The sequence below is a fragment of the Crinia signifera genome, chromosome 19 (genome assembly GCF_055691185.1).
Source record: "Crinia signifera chromosome 19, ASM5569118v1, whole genome shotgun sequence".
NCBI lineage: Eukaryota > Metazoa > Chordata > Amphibia > Anura > Myobatrachidae > Crinia > Crinia signifera.
The window spans coordinates 72,050,539-72,072,209 of NC_139226.1; positions in this window are offsets into that span (position 1 = coordinate 72,050,539).

Here is a 21,671-nt window from a genome sequence, read left to right on the forward strand (position 1 = left end):
AAAGCTCTATTCTAAAGCGCTATTCTGCTTGTCACCTTTTCTTTTAGGTGCACACAGCAGTGGGACTGTTAACCCTTTCTTTTCCCCTCTGTATAGCTGTTACAGCTCTGTGTAAGGGGGGAGGTTGTTGATTACAAGGAGGCTTTGTCTTCCCTCTGGTGCCTACAGTCCCTGAGTCCCTACACCCCTTCTGTGTTATCTGTGTGTGTGTGTGTGTGTGTGTGTGTGTGTGGGATCATTTGGTATCATGACTGGCAAGGCGTCCACAAAAGCCTCCCAAAAGGCTTTTTCCTGCACCTCCTGTGGTGCAAAGTTCTCGCAGACCTCTGCGGAGGGCAAGGCAACTAAGTGTGAGACATGCCGGGGTATATCTCAGGGTCAGCCTGAGGCTTCTAACGCTTCCCCTGCATGGGCCTCCTCATTGGTGGGTGCCATGTCTCAGCTTTCCTCTGAGCTGGCGGAGTCCAGGGTGGCTCAGCCAGCATGGGTTTCTTCTCTGACTAGATCCATTGATTCGTTTGTTTCTTCTATGTCTGCCCCTTCTATTCAGCAGAGGCGACCAAAATGGCCGTTATCACATTGCCAGGACTCCGCAGATGAACCGGAGTTTTTGGTGGACGACCTGGATCCTGACTTGGACGAGGACCAGGGGGTTCCACCAGCAGCTGAGCCAGAACCAGCCCCTGCTGGGGTGGAGGCTCTTATAGTTGCTGTGAAGCGGGTTCTTAACTTTCCTGAGGAGCCTGAGCACGTGTCCCAGGATTTAAAGCTGTTTAAGGTACGTCCTAAGCAGCTGGTTGTTTTTCCTTTTCCTAAACAGGAGCAGCTGAATTCAGCATGGCAAAACCCGGACAAGAGGTTCCAGATTCCGAAGAAGTTTCTTTCCTTATATCCGTTCCAGCCGTCTGCACTTGCTCAGTGGATGACGCCTCCACCAGTGGATGCCTCGTTCTCAAGGTTGTCCAAGAAGACTACCCTGCCGGTCCCGGGTGCTTCCACCTTAAAGGACCCTGCAGATAGGAAGCTGGAGAATACGCTTAAAGCCATCTATGTTGCGGCAGGGACGCAGCTGCGACCAGCGGTGGTATCAGACTGGGTAAGTAAAGCTGTTTCCAAATGGGCTGAACAGTTAATCCAGGGCCTGGATGAGGGGGTTCCCCGCCAGGAACTAAAGGTACTGGCAGAACATATCCGCGAATCGGCTGCTTTCCTTACGGACGCGTCCAAGGATATCACGACGGTCGCGACTCATGTCTACGCCAACTCTATTGCGGCCAGGAGAGCTCTTTGGTTGCGATCCTGGCAGGCAGACATGGAGTCAAAGAAGGCGGTAGAAGCCTTGCCGTTTACTGGAGACATGTTGCTTGGCCCGGAACTGGACAAGTGGATTTCCCAGGCCACGGGAGGTAAGTCCGCTTTTCTGCCATCTGCGCCGCCACCAGCGAGACGCCAGTACACGGGTCCTTCTTTCAACTCTTTTCGGACGCAGCAGTCCTTTCGTGGTAGGGGGAGAGGTTCGAGGGTCTCGGGGAAAGACAAGGTTCCAGCCGGCAGGCAGCCAGCCGGCAGCCAGGGCCCAGCAGCCTAAGCCCCAGGAGAAGCCAGCAGCATGACTATCCTCCGGCCATGCTGGGGGACTCCCAGGTTGGGGCCCGACTTCTGGATTTTCGACAGCAGTGGCTATCCACCACGTCGGATCCTTGGGTTCGTCTTCTCATTTCAGACGGATACAAGATTCAGTTTGCGGGCCATCCGCCTACAAGATTTTTCACGACAGCTCTTCCTCGCGATCAGGAGAAAAGAGTGCAGCTACAAGGGGCAATGGAGAAGCTCCTGAGATCCGGAGTGATTATGCCAGTGCCTTTCGAAGAGAGGGAAAGAGGATTTTACTCAGATCTGTTTACAGTCCCCAAACCAGATGGGTCCGCAAGACCCATTTTAAATCTCAAGGCACTCAATTTGTTCGTCCAGTACCATCCTTTCAAGATGGAGTCGGTGCATTCTGTTATAGCCTCTCTGGAGCCTCAGGAGTTCTTACTCTACTTAGACATAAAGGATGCATATCTTCACGTCCCAATATGGATTCACTATCAATCTTTTCTCAGGTTCGCTGTTGGACAGGAGCATTTCCAGTTCCGGGCCCTTCCGTTCGGGCTGTCCTCAGCCCCTCGCGTGTTTACAAAGCTGTTGTCGGTCCTACTAGCTTGCCTGAGACTTCAGGGCATCAATATCGTGCCTTACTTGGACGACCTGCTGATAAAGGCATCATCCCCCTCGATTCTGCAGGAGCATGCTCACCGGACTATTCTGTTTCTGACGCAGCACGGCTGGATAATGAACTATCCGAAGTCCTCGTTGATTCCGTCTCAGCACCTGCAGTTCCTGGGCCTGTTACTGGATACCAGGGCACAGGGCACAGAGAGTATTCCTGCCGGAGGACAAGATTTCATCCATCCGGGTGTTGGTGCGTCAGATCCTGCTCCACAGATCTTACTTTGCATTCGCCTGCTGGGGAAGATGGTGGCAGCCTTCCCGGCTCTTCAGTTCGGGAGGTTCCACTGCTGGACTTGCTTCGCCAATGGTCAGGATCTCACCTGTTCATCCACCGGAGGGTGCAGCTATCCAGTCAGGCAAGGTCATCACTGCTGTGGTGGCTACGCAGACAGAATTTGACACAGGGCCGTCGTTTCGCCATATGGGACTGGATCGTTCTCACAACGGACGCCAGTCTCACAGGCTGGGGCGCGGTCATCTTAGATCATCGCTTGCAGGGTCTCTGGAATCAATGGGAAGCAAGTCTGTCCATAAACGTTCTGGAGCTCAGAGCGATTTACAATGCACTACTGGCTGTTCCGAACACAGTTCAAGGAAAGACAGTCAAGGTCCAGTCGGACAACGCAACGGCTGTTGCGTACCTCAACAGACAGGGTAGCACCAAAAGCAGGGCTGCCATGAAAGAGGTCGCAAAAATCCTAGACTGGGCAGAGAGACACGAAGTGATTCTGTCTGTGGTGTACCTTCCAGGAGTCGACAATTGGGAGGCCGATTTTCTGAGCAGACAGAGGTTCCATCCGGGAGAATGGACTCTTCATCCCGACATGTTTCAGGAGCTAGTCAGAAGATGGGGTCTTCCTCAGATAGACCTCATGGCCTCCCGTCAGAATCACCAGCTTCCCCGTTACGTCTCTCGAACCAGGGACGCCGGAGCTTGGGCAGTGGACGCACTGGAGATTCGATGGCCCTTCCACTTCGTCTACCTGTTCCCTCCAATTCCGCATCTGGGAAGGATTCTCAAGAAGATAAGAAGAGAGGAGGTCCGAGCCATATTGATTGCCCCATTTTGTCCCAGACGCACTTGGTTCGCCGAGATCCAGTCCCTTCTCATAGACCAGCCGTGGACTCTCCCGGACAGACCGGACCTGCTCCAGCAGGGACCGTTCCTGCACCCGGCGCTAAAGCCACTCCGTTTAACAGTATGGCTATTGAGGAAGACATCCTAAGGAAAAAGGGTATACCGCCCTCGGTTATTCCTATGATGATGGCGGCCCGTAAGCCGGTCTCTGCTAAGCATTATTATCGGATATGGCGGTCATATTCCAGTTGGTGTTCTGCCCGGGGTTATCCGTTCAGAAGCTTCCGATTGCCTAGGTTACTTCGCTTTCTGCAGTCGGGTTTGGAGTCGGGGCTTCGTCTGGCTTCCCTGAAAGTACAGGTTTCCGCACTGTCCATCCTGTTTCAGAAGAAATTGGCATTGTTGCCGGAGATCCGGACATTCTTGCAGGGGGTGGCTAGAGTCCAACCTCCTTTCGTCCCGCCTACGCCGCCGTGGGATTTACCGTTAGTCTTACGGTTTCTACAGTCTGACACATTTGAGCCGTTGGAGGTGGCAGACTTAAAGTTCCTGACATGGAAAACAGTGATGCTGTTGGCCCTGGCCTCGGCAAGGAGAGTCTCAGAGTTGGGGGCTCTTTCTTGCCGGGCTCCTTTTTATTATCTTCCATTCGGACAGGGCGGAACTTCGTACAAAAGCCTCCTTCCTACCGAAGGTGGTTTCTTCATTCCACGTGAACCAGCCGATTGTCATCCCTGCCTTCACAGATTCGGATCCGCAGTCGGTCTCCCTTGATGTGGTCCGGGCCTTACGGGTCTATGTGTCCAGAACAGCTTCTTTGAGGAAATCAGACGGTCTATTTGTCCTGTATGACGCCCTTAAACGGGGTTGGCCGGCCTCAAAGCAGACTATAGCTCGCTGGATTAAGCTCACTATTAGGCAGGCCTATTTGGCGGAAGGTAGGCCCCTGCCTTCTTCCATTACAGCTCACTCCACCCGGTCGGTGGGTACGTCGTGGGCAGCGTGACGAGGCGCATCTTCGGTTCAACTATGTAGGGCAGCTACATGGTCGTCCACTCACACTTACATTAAGTTTTATAGGTTCGACACGTTCGCCTCTTCAGCGGCGGATTTTGGTCATTTGGTTTTGTAGGCTCTTCCGAGTTCTCCCACCCAAGGGGGAATCTTTGGAACCTCCCCAGCGTAGAACGCCAGTGTCCCCTGCCGGATGATAGAGAAAAGAGGAATTTGGTACCTACCGGTAATTCCATTTCTCTGAATCCGCAGGGGACACTGGCCTCCCTCCCTACTCTGGTCATCTGCCGGTCATTGTTGCTGTGTGTGTACAGTTCATGTTGTCTGTATATAGTGTTAATATGTTGTTATTAGTTTTGTGGTAGTCTGGTGTCCTTCCTCTCGTTCCAATTTTCCTAACTGGGGATTGTGGGTACTAGAGGGGAGGAGCCAGCTACTTAAAGTTACAGTGTGCCAGCTCCCAGCCATCCACCTCTATTACCCCAGCGTAGAACGCCAGTGTCCCCTGCGGATTCAGAGAAATGGAATTACCGGTAGGTACCAAATTCCTCTTTTTTCCCTCTTTTTATATATTTTTGTTTAGTTTGGATTTCTTTTGTTTTTAGTATAACATGCTATTTAAATTGATACCTATGGCGATTCTCCAGTAAACCCTATTGATATATTATATACAACTCACTATTGACCCTATTTCCAACTTATGCATACAGTATACCGGATTCAATACCTAAGTACATGCGGTGCCCATCTTTGATATGGGCATGCCAGTGTTCTGATAGCACATCTTGCGCCACTACTTCCGGCTCTTGACACGCATTCTGGGTCATGAAGTGTACTTTGGCCGGCCAGTGACATGCATCTTAGTTCCGGCATTCACTCTGCCTATTCTTCCGCTTTGGTTGTAGTTGTGAAGGCTGTTTTTTACTGATCACACTGCGAGTAGGCTGGTGTGTTTTAAACTGATCCCCAGACCGCTATACGATGTTGTCATTACCGGTAAGCTAAATATATATATATATATATATATATATATATATATATATATATATATATATATATATGTGGATGCTTTATTGTTGATTATGTGCTCTAAGTAACTTCCAGGTAGTATGTCAGATGTCACACTGATGGCTGTCAGTGGACGACTGCTGTTGATTAGTTAATTAATAATTCCCAATTCGGGTGAGTATATCTGGAGGGTCGACACTGGTAGTCAGTACACCATTATCCTTCCTGTTGGATCACTGCTGTTGCTGTGCTGTCTTGACAAAGACCCGTTTAGGGTTGAAACGTCGACATTTTAATATGGATTTTGTATGAATAAATAACCTTTTTGCATTGATTGGTGAGTGCCCTCCTCAGTTTTCTTATAGATGCTCGACTATACAGTTATCTCTGGATATCCCTCCCTGGTATCTCTTTAATGGTGCACCCTGGATGTGAGTGCAGACCCAGAATTGTGTGTTACTGTGGATTATATCCTCCTGTCTTGTTCCCATAGGATAATAATCTAATTGGAACATTGGCTAAATTGTCCCTATTGGCTTCTACCTTCTGGATGGATTACAGTTACTGATTAGCCCTTCTCTGGTGCTTGCTTGATTTTAAATATCAGGTTGAGCTTGCTCACTACTAGTATACATTCCTATTGGTTACTATTGATCTCTGGTGCCTTACTTTACGTTTAAATACATGCTATTGGGATATCTTTGTGGTGTGTTATACGCTTTGGTATTGTCAATTTTCCCCTTAGCTGTTGTTTTTTTCAGGTTTGGCTATTCGTGATATGACTTCATAGTATGATGCAGTCAGGTTTAATGGATGATGAATTACTAGCTTCAGCCAAAAATGTACTGATCTCACTAACAGACGACGATGCTGAAAAAATGTATTTTTCACACTTGGAGTTTCAGGATCTTCCCGCTGAAACCAGTAGAGATTTATATTTTAAGTTCCTGAGACTTAGAAAAAGAGAAACTGACCTTCCTTTACATGTTCAATTCCTGACCGATTTACCATAGGAATACCACATGGTTTTTGTGTTCAGAATGTCCCCACAGTGGGTAGAAATATCCTAGCATTCTGCGTGAGGTGGTGTGGCATTCTGAATAAATGCTCAACTGATCTTATACTTCTAGTCATTGAGGAGGTCAGCTCTGAACTCGAACAAGTGTGCCTTGAAATTAATAACTTCAAGACACACCACCTTAAGAAATTGACTAGAGATAAGAACGAAGCTTGGCTTGACAAACTTAAAGGGCAAGTTGACTCTTACCATCAAGAGCTTGTTTCTTTTAAAAGGAAGAAATTGGAAACTGTGCAGAATGATTATAAACATAATCAAGCATACAGCTTCTTTAGATTAGAGACACCAAAACTATCCACCTTTCCAACGCAGCAGGTCCCTCCAGAGACAGGGGGGGGGAGGAAATAGAAAGGGTGAGGGTAGAATTTTGGAGAAAATTATTATTTTTTTTTTAAATATAGTAAATGAGCTGACTGTATCTGGTAGATCCCGCATTCTTCAGTCTGTATAGTAAAGTATATATGTAGCTAGAGTTAAGTGGGGTCAGGTGGTATATGACCTCTATACGTGGCAGAGGATTTAAATCGAGCCAGGGTAGCCAGGTGGCAGCATTATCTGAGTGTTTTTCTAGTGCTGAGTAGTAAATGTCTTCCATGGTTCTAAACTCTATTCTCTGGAACCATTCCCAGATCGTAGGAGATTCCTTAGACCTCCAATGGACTGGTACCACCGCTCTCGCCGCGTTGTTAAGGTGTTTAAGAAGGAATTGTTTATATTTTGTGAAAGGGATGGTGGTTTGGGAAAGCAGCCAGAAGTCAAGGTTATCGGGGCTTGGAACCCCAGTATTTCAGAGGAAAGTTGGATGACCTTGTTCCAAAAGACCGCAATCCGGAGACAGTCCCACCATATATGTACCAGTATTCCTCGTTCTCTATCGCAGCGCCAGCAGAGGGGAGAGACCGAGGGGAAGAACTTGTGTATTAAAGGGGGGCATCGATACCATCTAGTAAGTAGTTTGTACTGTGTATCCACAACCTCCAAGCTCGTAGAACAGCATTCCATATTATCACATTGTTTTTTCCAATTTATATATATCCCCCCGGGGAGAGAGATCAGAGTCCCATGCCGCACAGAAGAAAGGGACATCGCTGGTATAACTGTGAAGGACAATCCTATAGATTGTTAATATGACATGGACGGGCTCCGAAGGGTGGGAACACAGCACTTCAAATGGTGTGGGGTCTTTCACTTGTGTAGTAGTAGTTCTCAGTGAATGAATAAAATGTCGTACCAGGAGATAAAACCAGAGGTCTGTCGGAGGCACCCTGTCGTCTGCTCTTAGTTCGTTGAAGGATTTAATCTTCCCCTCCGAGACCAAGTGTATTACCCTAGACAGACCCGCCGATCGCCACCTAGCGGTCGCGACCCCAAAAATACCCAGCAGGAACCCTGGATTGTTAAGAAAAGGGAGCAGTGAGGAGAGGCCCAATTTATTTTGCATGGATCTCCAGAGAGTCAGTGGGGATCCAACCGTCAAATGTGATGAACGGACAATGCTCGGAAGCCATGGAGCTGCCTGGAGGCATAAACCAGAGGAGCATCTTTCTAAATCCACCCATTGCTTCAAGCACGTGTCCGCTCTCGACCAATCTAGAATTCTGTCTAAGACTGTGGCCTGGTGGTATGTCGATAAATAAGTAACGATGCTTAAATCTAGGCTTCTTACCTCCCCATACAAATCGACTAATTGCCTTTTGGCATTCCGCCAAGAACTGCGGGGGGAGTTTTAAGGGGATTGTCTAAAATAGATATAGGAGCCTGAGTAGTATATTCCTTTTTACAATATTTATTCGGCCCAGTCAGGAGAACATCTGTGTTATCCATTGTGACATTTCTCTACGCAATGTTTGCAGCAAAGGGATATGGTTAAGAGTCACTGTCGTCTGTAAGGAGGAGGGGATAGAAATGCCCAAGTATCTGATATGGGTTGGGTGCCACGAGAAGGGGAACATGGGTCTTAGTGATGTGACTACATCATTGGGGAGAGAGATATTTAAAGCCTTACACTTAGTATAGTTAATCTTAAAATGTGACAGTGTACCGAAACGGGAAAATTCTTTCATAAGATTGGGCAGGGATACTGTAGGGTTTGTGATAACTGCCAGGAGGTCATCAGCGAACAAAGCTAGTCTATGGTTCACATTACCCACAGTCAACCCGTTGACAGTAGACCCGTTGAGTTGCCTCCATAAATACCCAATCTGCACAATCGAAAGCCTTTTCAGCGTCCGTGGACAGGAGCATAATGGGGATTTTGGTTGACTGGGCATGTGCAATCAAATCAATGACCCTCATGGTGTTATCCCTTGCCTCCCTCCCACGGACAAAGCCTACCTGATCCGGGTGTATCACCCTTGGGATCAGTGGAGTCAGACGATTTGCTATTAATTTTGCGTATATCTTGACATCTACATTGAGTAGAGATATGGGTTGCTAACTGGAGGGCAAAGCCGGGTCTTTGCCGTCTTTCGGTATGACAGTAATATGGGCTCCCAAGTGTCACGCTAGCAGTAGCACCAGCTGGAGTGTAACGGAGGCTAGGTGCCTTGATGTAACGTTTTTGCATAGACGACAGAAGGGAGGGATGCAATTGGATAAACCAGTTTTAATAATGATACTGCGAAACAGAAGATGAACTGTGGCACAAAGGTAATACTGAAGATATGAAATAACCAGAGTCAATGATATATAAAACTTATTGTAAAGTTCGTAGTGGATGGATAACGAGGTTGAAAACTGAAGATAACTTGAAGTGTAGATTTGAAGAATAAACGTAAACTTGAATAGTTGATTTGAAGGATTTACTTGAAGAGATGATTGATTGAATTAAAGATTGGATGATTGGATGGTTGTAAGATTGGATGGTTGATAGGATGAATCCGGGAAGTATTGCAGCAGGCCTGAGTAGCTGTGACCAGGGAGAGTTGCAGTGGAAGTAACCGTCAGGTGAGGAAAGGGTGACCCCTTTGGGGGGCTAACCTTGTCCGGACCGTAGAGGTGGCAGAAGGGTTCTGCAGGTGGGTGGTCTTCACAGCAGGCGAGCAGGAGTGGATTCAGTCTGGAGATAGCTGACAGGCAGCAGCGCTTTCAGCAGGAGTGGGAGTCAGATGCCTAGGGAAAGGACATCAATGTACTTACTGCCTGTTTGACCCAGTTGGTCAGTATTTAAAAGGAGAGCTGCACTGTAATTGGCTGAAGGTAATTGGTAGTGCAGCCTGGTTGGAGAAACCAACAAGATGGCCGCCGTCAGGGAAGGCGACAGGTTTCAGAACCAGGAAGTGTGTGCAGTACACTCCAGGCAGCATGTCCAGCAAGGCCTAGGCAGAGTTCACAGCATCATGGCGCCTCAGTGTGAGAGGCATGGGTGGCAGACATGGTGGTCGAGTGGCCCCAGGACACTCCTTAGGCTTAGCTGGACATTTCCTGAGAAAATCTTTGATTAATTTGGGTGCGTGTACCTCTGTGGCATTAGTCCAAGATCTCTCTTCTGGGCCATATCCTTTCCAGTCGATCAGGTACTGGAGTCTCTTGTACCTTATACGAGAGTCCAGTATGCGAGCCACTTCATATTTCACACCCCTCTGAGTAAAGACTTTAGGAGATTTGGGGAGACTTGCATGATATTTGTTTAGAATCAATGGTTTGAGTAAGGAGCCATGAAAAGAGTTGGGAACCCTTAAATAATGAGGCAATTTTATTTTGTAGGCAACCGGGTTGATGATCTGCATGATTGGAAAAGGACAGATGAACCGCGGTGCAAACTTCATTGAGGGGACCCGAAGGCGAAGATTCCGTGTGGACAGCCATACCTTATCACCTACTTTTAAATTTGGAACTGCTCTTCTTCTTCTATCGGCAAATTGTTTGTACCTTTGAGAGGCGCTGACCAAGGATTTCCTGACCTTTTTCCAATGGTGACGCAGTTGTTGGAGAGTCAAGGTTACCGCTGGCACAGATGTCAAAGGAAGCCGCTGGAAATCAGGAACCTTGGGATGGAAGCCATAGTTAATAAAGAAAGGAGTAGAAGAAGAAGATGAGTGATACTGATTGTTATGGCCAAACTCGGCCCATGGCAATACCTCAACCCAATCATCTTGAGAAGAGGACACATGTAAACGTAAAAAAGTTTCTACATCCTGATTGACTCTTTCCGTTTGGCCCTTAGATTGTGGATGATAGGCTGTACTAAAGTTGAGTTGAATCTTGAGGATTTTACAGAATGCTCTCCAGAATTTGGCCACAAACTGAACCCCTCGATCGGACACAATCTCTTCGGGTAGTCCATGGACTCTGAAGATCTCTTTTATAAACAAATCAGCAAGCTTGGGAGCTGAAGGTAACCCCTTCAGAGGTATAAAATGCGCCATTTTCGAGAATCGATCGATAACCACCCATATGGTACTATAACCATCTGAGGATGGTAGATCTATGATGAAGTCCATCGACAAATGAGTCCACGGTCCCCGTGGGATCGAGAGTGGCCTCAATTGACCTATTGGTGCTAGATTAGATTACTTATGTTGGGCACAATAAGGACAGGATGCAATATACTCTTGCAAATCCTTTTTTAAAGCAGACCACCAGTATTTTCGGGACAATAATTCATAGGTCTTTTGAACCCCTGGGTGCCCGGAGAATTTTGAATCGTGGGCACACCGCAAGACTTGACTCCTTGAATTAGGTCTGACAAAACGTTTTACCTGGAGGCACCGATACTTGCACTGTGGAAGCAGCAAAGGCACTTGGATCCAGAATTGGACTTCCTTCAAAGGACCTGGACTCTTCCTCTGTTTCCCATGACCTAGAAAGAGCATCTGCTTTGCGGTTCTTTACTCCTGGAGAGAAAGACAACTTATAATTAAATCTGGCAAAGAATAATGCCCATCTGGCCTGCCGAGGATTAAGACATTGTGCATTTTTTAGATGAAGCTAATTTTTATGATCGGTAACAACATTAATAATATGAACTGCCCCCTCCAATAAATAACACCATTCTTCTAGTGCTATCTTGATGGCCAAAAATTCCTGATCCCCTATGGCATAATTTTGTTCAGCCGATGAGAATCTTTTTGAGAAAAACCCACAGGGGTGTAACTGTCCATCACTCTTTGCCTGGGAAAGTACAGCTCCTACACCGATGGAAGAGGCGTCAACCTCCAATGTAAAAGGCAAAGTGACGTCTGGTTGGGCCAGCACTGGTGCTGTGATGAATTTTCTCTTGAGAGTGATAAAAGCCTTGGAAGCTTCAGGATTCGATTTAGAGGGTTTGGCACCTTTACGAGTGAGCGCAGTGATGGGGGCAACAATTGTAGAAAATCCTTTGAAATTTTTTCTGTAATACTGTAGTTCGCAAATCCGGGGAACCTTTGGACCCCTCTGAGAGTATGAGGCTGAGGCCATGACTGAATTGCCTCTACTTTGGCTGGATCCATTTCTAGACCAGAGCCTGACACGATATATCCCAGGAAGGGTATAGAAGGCACCTCGAAAATGCATTTCTCCAACCTACAGAAGAGAAGATTTTTTCTAAGGTACCTCTCTGACGAGTTCTTGATGCTCATGACGACTGTTGGAAAATATAAGAATATTGTCGAGATAAACCACAACATGTTTATACAGAAGGTCTCTAAATAGCTCATTTATATAGGACTGGAAAACTGCGGGAGCATTACTCAACCCAAAAGGCATAATGAGATACTCATAATGCCCATCTCTAGTATTGAAGGCAGTTTTCCATTCATCTCCTTCCCGGATGCGGATAAGATTGTAGGCTCCGCGTAGATCTAGCTTGGTAAAGATGGTGGCTCCCTTAATACGATCGAAGAATTCTGTAATAAGTGGCAGTGGGTAACGATTCTTAATGGTGATTTCATTCAGGCCACGGTAATCGATACAAGGCCGCAACCCTCCATCCTTTTTCTTAATGAAGAAAAACCCAGCCCCAGCAGGAGAGGATGAAGGACGAATGAACCCTTTGGCGAGGTTTTCTTTTATGTACTCTGACATTGCTTGTGTCTCTGGCCTCGTGGAGGATTTTTGCCTGGTAGCAATTCGATGGGACAGTCCCATGGATGATGAGGAGGTAATTGGTCAGTAGCTTTCTTGCAGAATACGTCAGCGAAGTCTCCTATATGAGGTAGGTAACCCTTCTGGGATTTGGAGGGTGACTTGAGGGGATGGTGTCACCGTTTTAAGGCAGGACTTGGTGCAGGATGCACCCCACGCCAAGACCTGGGACGAGGCCCAATCTATACTAGGGTTATGGGCATGTAACCAGGGGAGGCCCAAAACAATTGGGTATGTTGACTTGGGTATGACAAGAAACTGTATTTTTTCTACATGCAACAGACCGATTTGTAGGGTTAAAGGTTGGGTTTGCAAAGTAACAGTCTCACCTAATATACGACTCCCATCCACAGCTGTTAGATATACTGGACGCTGAAGGGGAACAGTAGGTAATTGCCAAAGTTTGACGACATCAGCCGTGATGAAAATTTCCGCTGCTCCTTAGTCCAGGAGTGCTGGTAAATGTCAGAGCTGTTGTTTGACTTGTAGTGATACTTGAAAAATACAGTCTTTAGTATTTGGAGAGGTAGTAAAAACTCCTAACCTGCCCTCTCTCTTACAGGTTAGGTTCTGGCGTTTCCCGGTCTCTTGGGACAAGAATCCACGGAATGCTGAGGATAAGCACAATAGAGACAGAGATGTTCATCATGCCGACGTCTTCGTTCGGCTGAGGACAACTTGAAACGGTTAACCTGCATAGGTTCTTCCGTCGGTAGTGGCGGAGTTTTGGGTATAGATAGATGCCCACTAGGAGATGCTCGACTTCCCTCTTGATGTCTCTCTCTGAGTCTTAGGTTGATCTTAGTGCATAAGGAGATTACATCCTCCAACTTGGAAGGCAGGTCTCTAGCCGCTAGTTCGTCTTTAATTTTGTCGGCGAGGCCATTCAGGAAGGCTGCGAGGAAAGCCTCCTCATTCCATGCTAGCTCAACTGCCAGAATTTAAAAATGGATAAGGTATTGACCCACTGTCCTGGAACCTTGACGTAGGCGTAGTATCTCAAGCATAGTCTGACAGCAGTGGATCTGCTTTTTCCCATAAGGGAGATGCCCAATTGAGGGCTGGGCTGGTAAGTAGCGATATCACATAGGCAACCTTGGTCCGGTCTGTAGGGAAATACGAGGATTGGAGTTCAAAATGAATTTCGCATTGATTTATGAAACCCCTACAGTTTTTGGGATTGCCGTCGAATTTGTTTGGAGTAGATAACTGGAGATGCGCTGTGACTCCTGTTGTTGAAACTATGGGTCTGGGCGATGGTGCTGGAGTAGGAGTTGACCCTTGATTCAAAGTGGTCTGTATATTGTCCAGTCTTTTAGACAGGTCCTGGAGGGCATGAAAGACTTGCTCCTGGGCAGCTTCCTGGTGATCCAGGCGGGCCGCAAGTTGTTGAACACGGGCAGTTCCTCGCTCCTGACCTGATGCTGGATCCATGGGGTCAGTACAAACTGTCACGCTAGCAGTAGCACCAGCTGGAGTGTAACGGAGGCTAGGTGCCTTGATGTAAGGTTTTTGCATAGACGACAGAAGGGAGGGATGCAACTGGATTAAAAAAAACAGTTTTACTGCGATACAGAAGATGAACTGTGGCACAAAGGTAATACTAAAGATATGAAATAACCAGTCAATGATTTATAAAACTTATTGTAAAGTTCATAGTGGATGGATAACGAGGTTGAAAACTGAAGATGACTTGAAGTGTAGATCTGAAGAATAAACGTAAACTTGAATAGTTGATTTGAAGGATTTACTTGAAGAGATGATTGAATGAAAGATTGAATGGTTGGACAATTGGATGATTGGAAGATTGGATGGTTGATAGGATGAATCCGGGAAGTATTACAGCAGGCCTGAGTAGCTGTGACCAGGGAGAGTTGCAGTGGAAGTAACCGTCAGGTGAGGAAAGGATGATCCCCTTTTGGGGGCTAACCTTGTCCGGACCGTAGAGGCAGCAGCAGGGTTCTGCAGGAGGATGGTCTTCACAGCAGGCGAGCAGGAGTGGATTCAGTCTGGAGATAGCTGACAGGCAGCAGCGCTTTCAGCAGGAGTGGGAGTCAGATGCCTAGGGAAATACATCAATGTACTGACTGCCTGTTTGGCCCAGCTGGTCAGTATTTAAAAGAAGAGCTGCACTGTAATTGGCTGAAGGTAATTGGTAGTGCAGCCTGGTTGGAGAAACCAACAAGATGGCCGCCGCCAGGGAAGGCAACAGGTTTCAGAACCAGGAAGTGTGTGCAGTACACTCCAGGCAGCGTGTCCAGCAAGGCCCAGGCAGAGTTCACAGCATCATGGCACCTCAGTGTGGGAGGCATGGGTGGCAGATATGGTGGTCGTGACACCAAGGATTGGGTAGAAAAATGGGAGTCCTGGGAGACCGCATTACAGGCACGTAGAAGGAGAGGAAAAAGTTTGTCCTGGAATTTGCATCTCTACATCCTTTTATTAACCTCAATAACATTCACTTCCTGTCTATTCTGAACACCTCACACCTCACAATGTTGTTTTTAGGCCAAAAGGTTGCACCAAGGTAGATGGATGACTATGCTAAGTGACATAAGTGGGTGGCACATACATGTGGCCTATCTAGGAGTGCCACTGCAGATGGCAGTTTTAAAAACTGTGCTTAAAATGCTCCAAAGAGCACCCTTCCCATGGGTGCATGCAAATGTGCATGCAAATGAATCAACCAGAATAAGGTCCACTGTCTGGATCATCTGTGGCCTGTATTCCTGTCCCACTTCACCCTGCTCTATTGTTACTGTGCACCTGCTCCTGTTCTCCCCCCCAAAAATAAACTGCAGCCCACCTTACTGCCAGCATACCATACCCCGTCCCTGCTGTTCTGCCCCCTTCCCCTCCACCTGATGGATGCCTAATGCCCCCTGGCCTTTGCTGGGTACAGGCCGCCCCAGGAACTGGTGTCCCCCCTTGCACAGCTCCCCCCATTGCTGACCCCTCCAGCCCCATCCCCATCTGCAATGCCACTGCCGCTGGCTCCGAGGCATGGACCTGGCTCCCAGATTTACACCAGCCTCAGCTTCTCAGTCACAGGCGTTTGTGGCTTTTTTAGTGGCCGCATGCCAAATTATTGGCAGCAGCCTTTCTCAGTTGCGCAACCAGCATATAATGCTTTTCCTCCTTCCTAGTCCTCCAGATTAAGGGATGCTTCCCCTTAGTTGCAGTATGTCGGCCGCCGGCAGTCCCACCTTGGCTACCTTACCCACCACCCCAGATCGTGTAGCATGCAGCACAGCTCCTGTCTTTGTGGTCCTTGGTGATTTGCATGCTGGTGGTCAGGGTTTAATGTCTTCTTTTGTTACCTTTGAGGTATTACCAGGCATCCTCCCCGTGCTTTCATCCAAAGAACCAGTTTCTGTACCGGATGCCTTGCCGGTCACTGCTGCTGTGCTGTGCCAGCCGGTGTGGTGGTGGGTCCGCCTCCTCGGGTCCCTGGTCCCAGTCAACCCACTGCTGATTCCTCCTCTGTGGTGTCTGGTGGTGCTGTGGCTGCCGAAGTTGGGGTTCCGTTGTGCCTGCTGGTGCAGGGCCATCCTTGGGAGCTGGTGAGCAACATGTTTCCTCTGTTTTTACCTCAGGTTCATCCTCTACGGGCACCTCAGTTAGTAGCCATGAGTCAGGCTCTACACGGCACCCATGCAAGCTGAGGAAGTTGGTTGCGCACAAGGTTGCTAGGAAGATCAGCAAGGTTAATGCGCACAAGTGTTATGTCTGTTTCTCTTTCCATGTATATCACCACTAGGGGCATCAGGCACCTGTGGACTTATCTCTCTGTCTCCAGACTCTGAGGTATCAGGTGCCTGATGATTGGAGGCAATCTGCTCAATTGGACACCTGTGAGCGGTCTATTTAGTCCTCCCCAGACCAGCACTCAGGGCTGGTCATTGTTCTATGTTCCTGTTGTGGAAAGGAGTGTTTCCCTATCTGCCTTGTATCTTGTGCCTCGTGTATTGTGCCTCAGCCTCAGCCTTTTACAGCCATTACCTTGTGTCCTGTGCCTTGTATCCTGTGCCTTGTGTATTGTGCCTCAACCTCAGCCTTCTACAGCCGTTGCCTCGTATCCTGTGCCTCGTGTATTGTGCCTCAGCCTTCTACAGCCGTTGCCTCGTGTCCCGTGCCTCGTGTCTTGTGCCTCAGCCTTCTACAGCCGTTGCCTCGTGTCCCGTGCCTCGTGTCTTGTGCCTCAGCCTCCTACAGCCGTTGCCTTGTGTCCTGTGCCTCGTGTATTGTGCCTCAGCTTCCTACAGCCTGTGCCTCGGGCCTCGTGTCCTGTGTCTCATGTCTTGTGCCTCGTGCCTCAGCCTAAGCCTCAGCCAACTACTGGACCGCCTGCATCTGTACCCGGTACCTCTGTATTTATTCTGCTATCCAGCCACTTCGTATTTTGTTTCATAAAGTTTGTTCTTGTTTTCTGCATCAGTTCCTGTGCTTCGGTTTTTCAATAAAACACCCCGCATTCCCCTGCATCAGTTTGTTTGTTGGTCTTGTTTTTCCTGGAGCACCAAGGGTTAACCTAACATAATGACCAGCCAAAACAGACAAGAGAATACTAATGGTGGCCACACACGCACCGATTACAGTGCTATGCGATTTTGGCTGTACAATGGTTCTATACAATTTTTCGGCCAGATTTAAGCATGACCCGATGCGATGGTTATTTTGCCGTTTGCGATGCGATGCTGTGCGATTTAAGCACATTTTTCACCTGACTTTTCTGAACTTTATTTTGCCTCAAGTTGACAAGTTTGAACCCATCAATAAAGTTGTTGATAACAATTTGAATGTATAAAAAAAGTGGTCAGAGTTTATTTATAGCCCAAAACTGACAGACTTGAATTCCTTTGCTCAGTGATTTTGTTGCTGATTTTGGCTATTCCCTGAAATTTGTTATGGATGAATTCCAGTATCAGGCGCAAATACTATATGCTCAGGGCATCGCAGTTATGCAAATGGCCCATCATCATCATACAGGTGACCGAAAGAAACGGAGTTGCTGGACCAAAGAATGGCTCCTAAAACGAGATAGCATGTCCCATACCTCACTCCTTCAGGAATTGCAAGAGTCAAATCCGGATGACTACCGCAACTATTTGCGCATGAACGACCACACCTTTCAAGAACTACTCTTAATGGTCACGCCCTTGATTGTGAAAAAGGATACAATCATGCGTAAAGCAATTTCACCTCACGATAGGCTAGTAGCGACTTTACGGTACCTAGCCACAGGGAGATCGTTTGAGGACCTAAAATTTACAACCAGAATATCAGCGCAAGCTTTAGGCCAGATCATTCCAGAGACGTGTGAAGCCATATATTCTGTCTTAAAGAAGAAGTGTTTCCAGGTAATATTTTGCTTTCACATTAAAAATGACACAATGCCCTTTACTCTGATCGGTGCGTATATATACTCGTGCGTTGGGCTGGCCGATGTTTTCTGTCTGCGCATATGCAGAGGCGTCTCTGCGCATGTGAGAGCGGGGCATATGGGTAAATGGCGCATGAACTGTGAACACTCCGAACAGGGGCTGTCGAGGTGCGGGAACGGCTATTTGGCCGAATTACCATATGCATACGCCCCGCGTTTCATGGCCCTTCCCATGCAAACGCTGGTCGTACGTATGGTAATGCAGTCGTGACGCACGTGTAGGGGGCGGACATATGACATCGCTGGATGTCAGCTGACCGGCCAGATCCCTGCTTTTGCATGGAAACATGTCCGTGTGGTTGCGGGAGCTGCTGTAGCATTTGCTCCTGCATTCCATGGTGTGCGACCATCGAATGATGGAGGAGGTTCCCTTAGATGGAGGAGGCGTATTCCGTGGCAAATACACGTGCGGTCCGTTCCGCCAGCTTCTTACCGCATACGGACGAAGTTGGCGATCCGTATGGAAGGTGTGGTTTCTCACGCACGGTCCTGCCCGTATAATCACCTCTGTCCGCACCTATCAGAATCAGGGTCAATATGCACTGCAAGTAAATCCGTTTCATTTCCCCTTTGCTTTTCATAACATACTGATTGTCATTTGGTAGATCTCACCATTTCAGCATTACCACACCGAGGGACACAGTTATCAATAAGCTGCAATGTTCTGCCGCTAACATTGGTGGCCATGCCATTGGCAGGGTCTTTAACACCTAAATGTATCAAGGCAAGTGGCCAGTGGCAGCATGTGTGCGAAAAGTTGCACACATGGATCAGCAGCTTCCAACAAAGGTCAAGCATTACACTCCCCGAGACACTACCCCATTTACCACAGCCCACTGAAAATGTGTGATGCTAATCATGTGCACAGAGGGAGCAGAGAGTACTATGTGTTGATAGGTCCACCTGTGTACATAGCTTGCTGCTCCTGTTGGGGTCCTGTATGCTGGGAGTACATAGCTGCTGAATCAGATGACAGTGATCAGATGTCTCCAGGGTCCAGATAGTGAGGAACACGGATTTTGCTGATTTCAGGACGCCACTGTGGCACCATTAATCTCACTACATACAGGATCCCGGAGGCAGGTGGTCCCCGCTCCCCATACACAGCAGGTCTGGCCTTTTCCCCCTCCACACACATGTGGGTCTTTGGCCATGATAATCTCGCCCTAATGACTGTCGACCTAGGTGTGCTGCAAAATTGTAACATATTGGTTTGTGGATGGGACAGGATTGTCACTGTAGACTACCTGGATCTTTTTCACTGTAGATCTTTTTCGCCATTACATGCAATGCATTTTTATACTCACATCAATGTCTGACTCTATCTTTCTCTCTCTCTGTCACTCTCTCTCTCACACTCCAAACATATCAATTCTTGCATACATACATACATACCTACCTACATACATACATGCCCTTGCACACGTATACACTATATATTAGCATGTATAATTTTCCAAACGATATTATATATTCACTACTATTCAATTTCTCTACATCTAGTTTCCCCGAAATTCGGACCAATGGATGCAATTGGCTCAAGGATTCGACGACAGATGGCAATTTCCAAACTGTGGCGGTGCCATCGATGGCAAGCATATTCGAATCCGGCCACCAGCAAATAGCAGCTCCTTGTTCTACAACTACAAAGGCTACTTCAGCACCGTTATGATGGCAATTGCCAATGCAAATTATGAATTTATTTATGTTTCAGTTGGTGCTAATGGTCGTTCCTCAGATGGTGGCACATTTAAGGCAACCAAATTCTATCAAAGGTTGAAAGACAGTACACTTCATTTGCCTACTGTAAATGAATGCAAGTTTGGTCTTAATTTTGTCTTTGTGGCCGACGAGGCCTTTGCCCTTGAGGATCATCTACTTAAGCCCTATCCTCAACGTTCGCTGGATCATGACAGAAGAATATTCAATTACCGACTGTCAAGAGCACGCAGGGTAATAGAGAATACCTTTGGTATACTTTGTAGCAGATTCAGAGTGTTCCATACCACTATTGATATGACCCCATGCAAAATTGACAAGGTAGTTCTTGCAGCCTGTTCCCTTCATAATTTTTTACGTCAAAGTTCATCAACTACAGTCAGACCATGTACACCATATGTCTCTGATACAACATGTGAAAGTATTGAGACTTGCCCCCTTGACAACTTTCATGTCACAACCTCTGCACAGGGATCCAGCACATCTGCAAGAAATGTACGAGAGGAGTATTTGCAATATTTCAATGGGATTGGAAGTGTACCATGGCAGGAACTAAGCATTTCGTGAAATACATATTCCTCTAGACTACATTATTTTTGACCAAAATGTTCGTTACAATTTGCAGTGTTCATCAAATAAAACCCCACCCATCACTTACAAACACCTTACCATTGTGTAATTTTTTGGAACCATATATGTCATACTTTGTCACTACAGTACTACTGTATGTAAAGGTCATGTGTGCACCAATTCTCGAAATTTCATTTAGCCCATCCTTGAGGCAAATTGTGTCACATAGAATTTGCATTTAGAAAATTTTCCAACCATAATGTTAATAGGTCAATACTTTTCCATACAACGCCCAATCAAACCTGTAAACTGAATCCACTGCATTTGAAATACACATGCTGGCTAGACCTTTGGATGTTGTTGGCTGGCGAGAGCCCCATTTTCATTAAAAAATATTATTTTAAACCCACTAACATACAAATCATCATAGTTGCCCTGCTAATTTAGACTCATATCCCGTTACAAAACAATGGTTTTTGGAAACAAAAACTGTAATTACCCTTTCCTCTTCAGTTATCTACCAAAATTGACTTATATTAATATACAGTGTTTGGTTATTATGAAAAAGAACAATGTATGTCTTGGAGCAATATCTATACATTTGCAAGGAAAAAAACACCACACGGTATTTAAATTTGGAAAAGTTTACTGCAATCGGCAGATTCTGTCATCTGGACACGGTTCATTAAGAAAAATGAGGCATACAACTGCCTCGGAGGAACCATTACCATAATAAAGAGAAAAGGAATCAAGCACATATCAGCAATTATGAACATGCAAGGCACGAAACAGTGCTGCAGACTATACATTTGTACGGAAGAAAAATGCAAAAATGTGAGACAGAAGTGTGAAAAGGAGCAAATCAGGCACACAAATTACAACGATCAGTAGCACAGAACCAATAACATCTCCAATAACCAAAACTATGGACGAACAACATCATGAGTTTATTATCGAACAGACACCAATTGGAACAGCACGAACCTTTTTTTAAGTGCAAAAAATTAACGCATGACATAATGAAAGCCAAATTAATTCAATTTATTTAATAATACGCATCATCATCTGGGGGGACGGATGGATTGTTCAACATAGTGGTGAACAATCCGCCAGACAATGCGCTCGGTTGAGAGGTGGCAGATGATTGGGTGGATGGCCCGGGCGCTTGAAAAGAAGTATGGGGATGCGGAGGTACACCCGGCGCATTGACAAAGGGGTGGTGATATGGATAAGGGGTCTGTGGGGGCTGTGGCCGGTGCCGCATAGCTAATGGCGTTATGTCACACTCATCATATAGGGTGTTATCTGATGCGCGTACCATACCGACATGAACTAGGCGTTTGAAGATGCGATACTGTTCTGGAAGCATCTTCCTGCACTCACTAGCCATATGGTTTGCAAACATTTGAATATCATCCGGG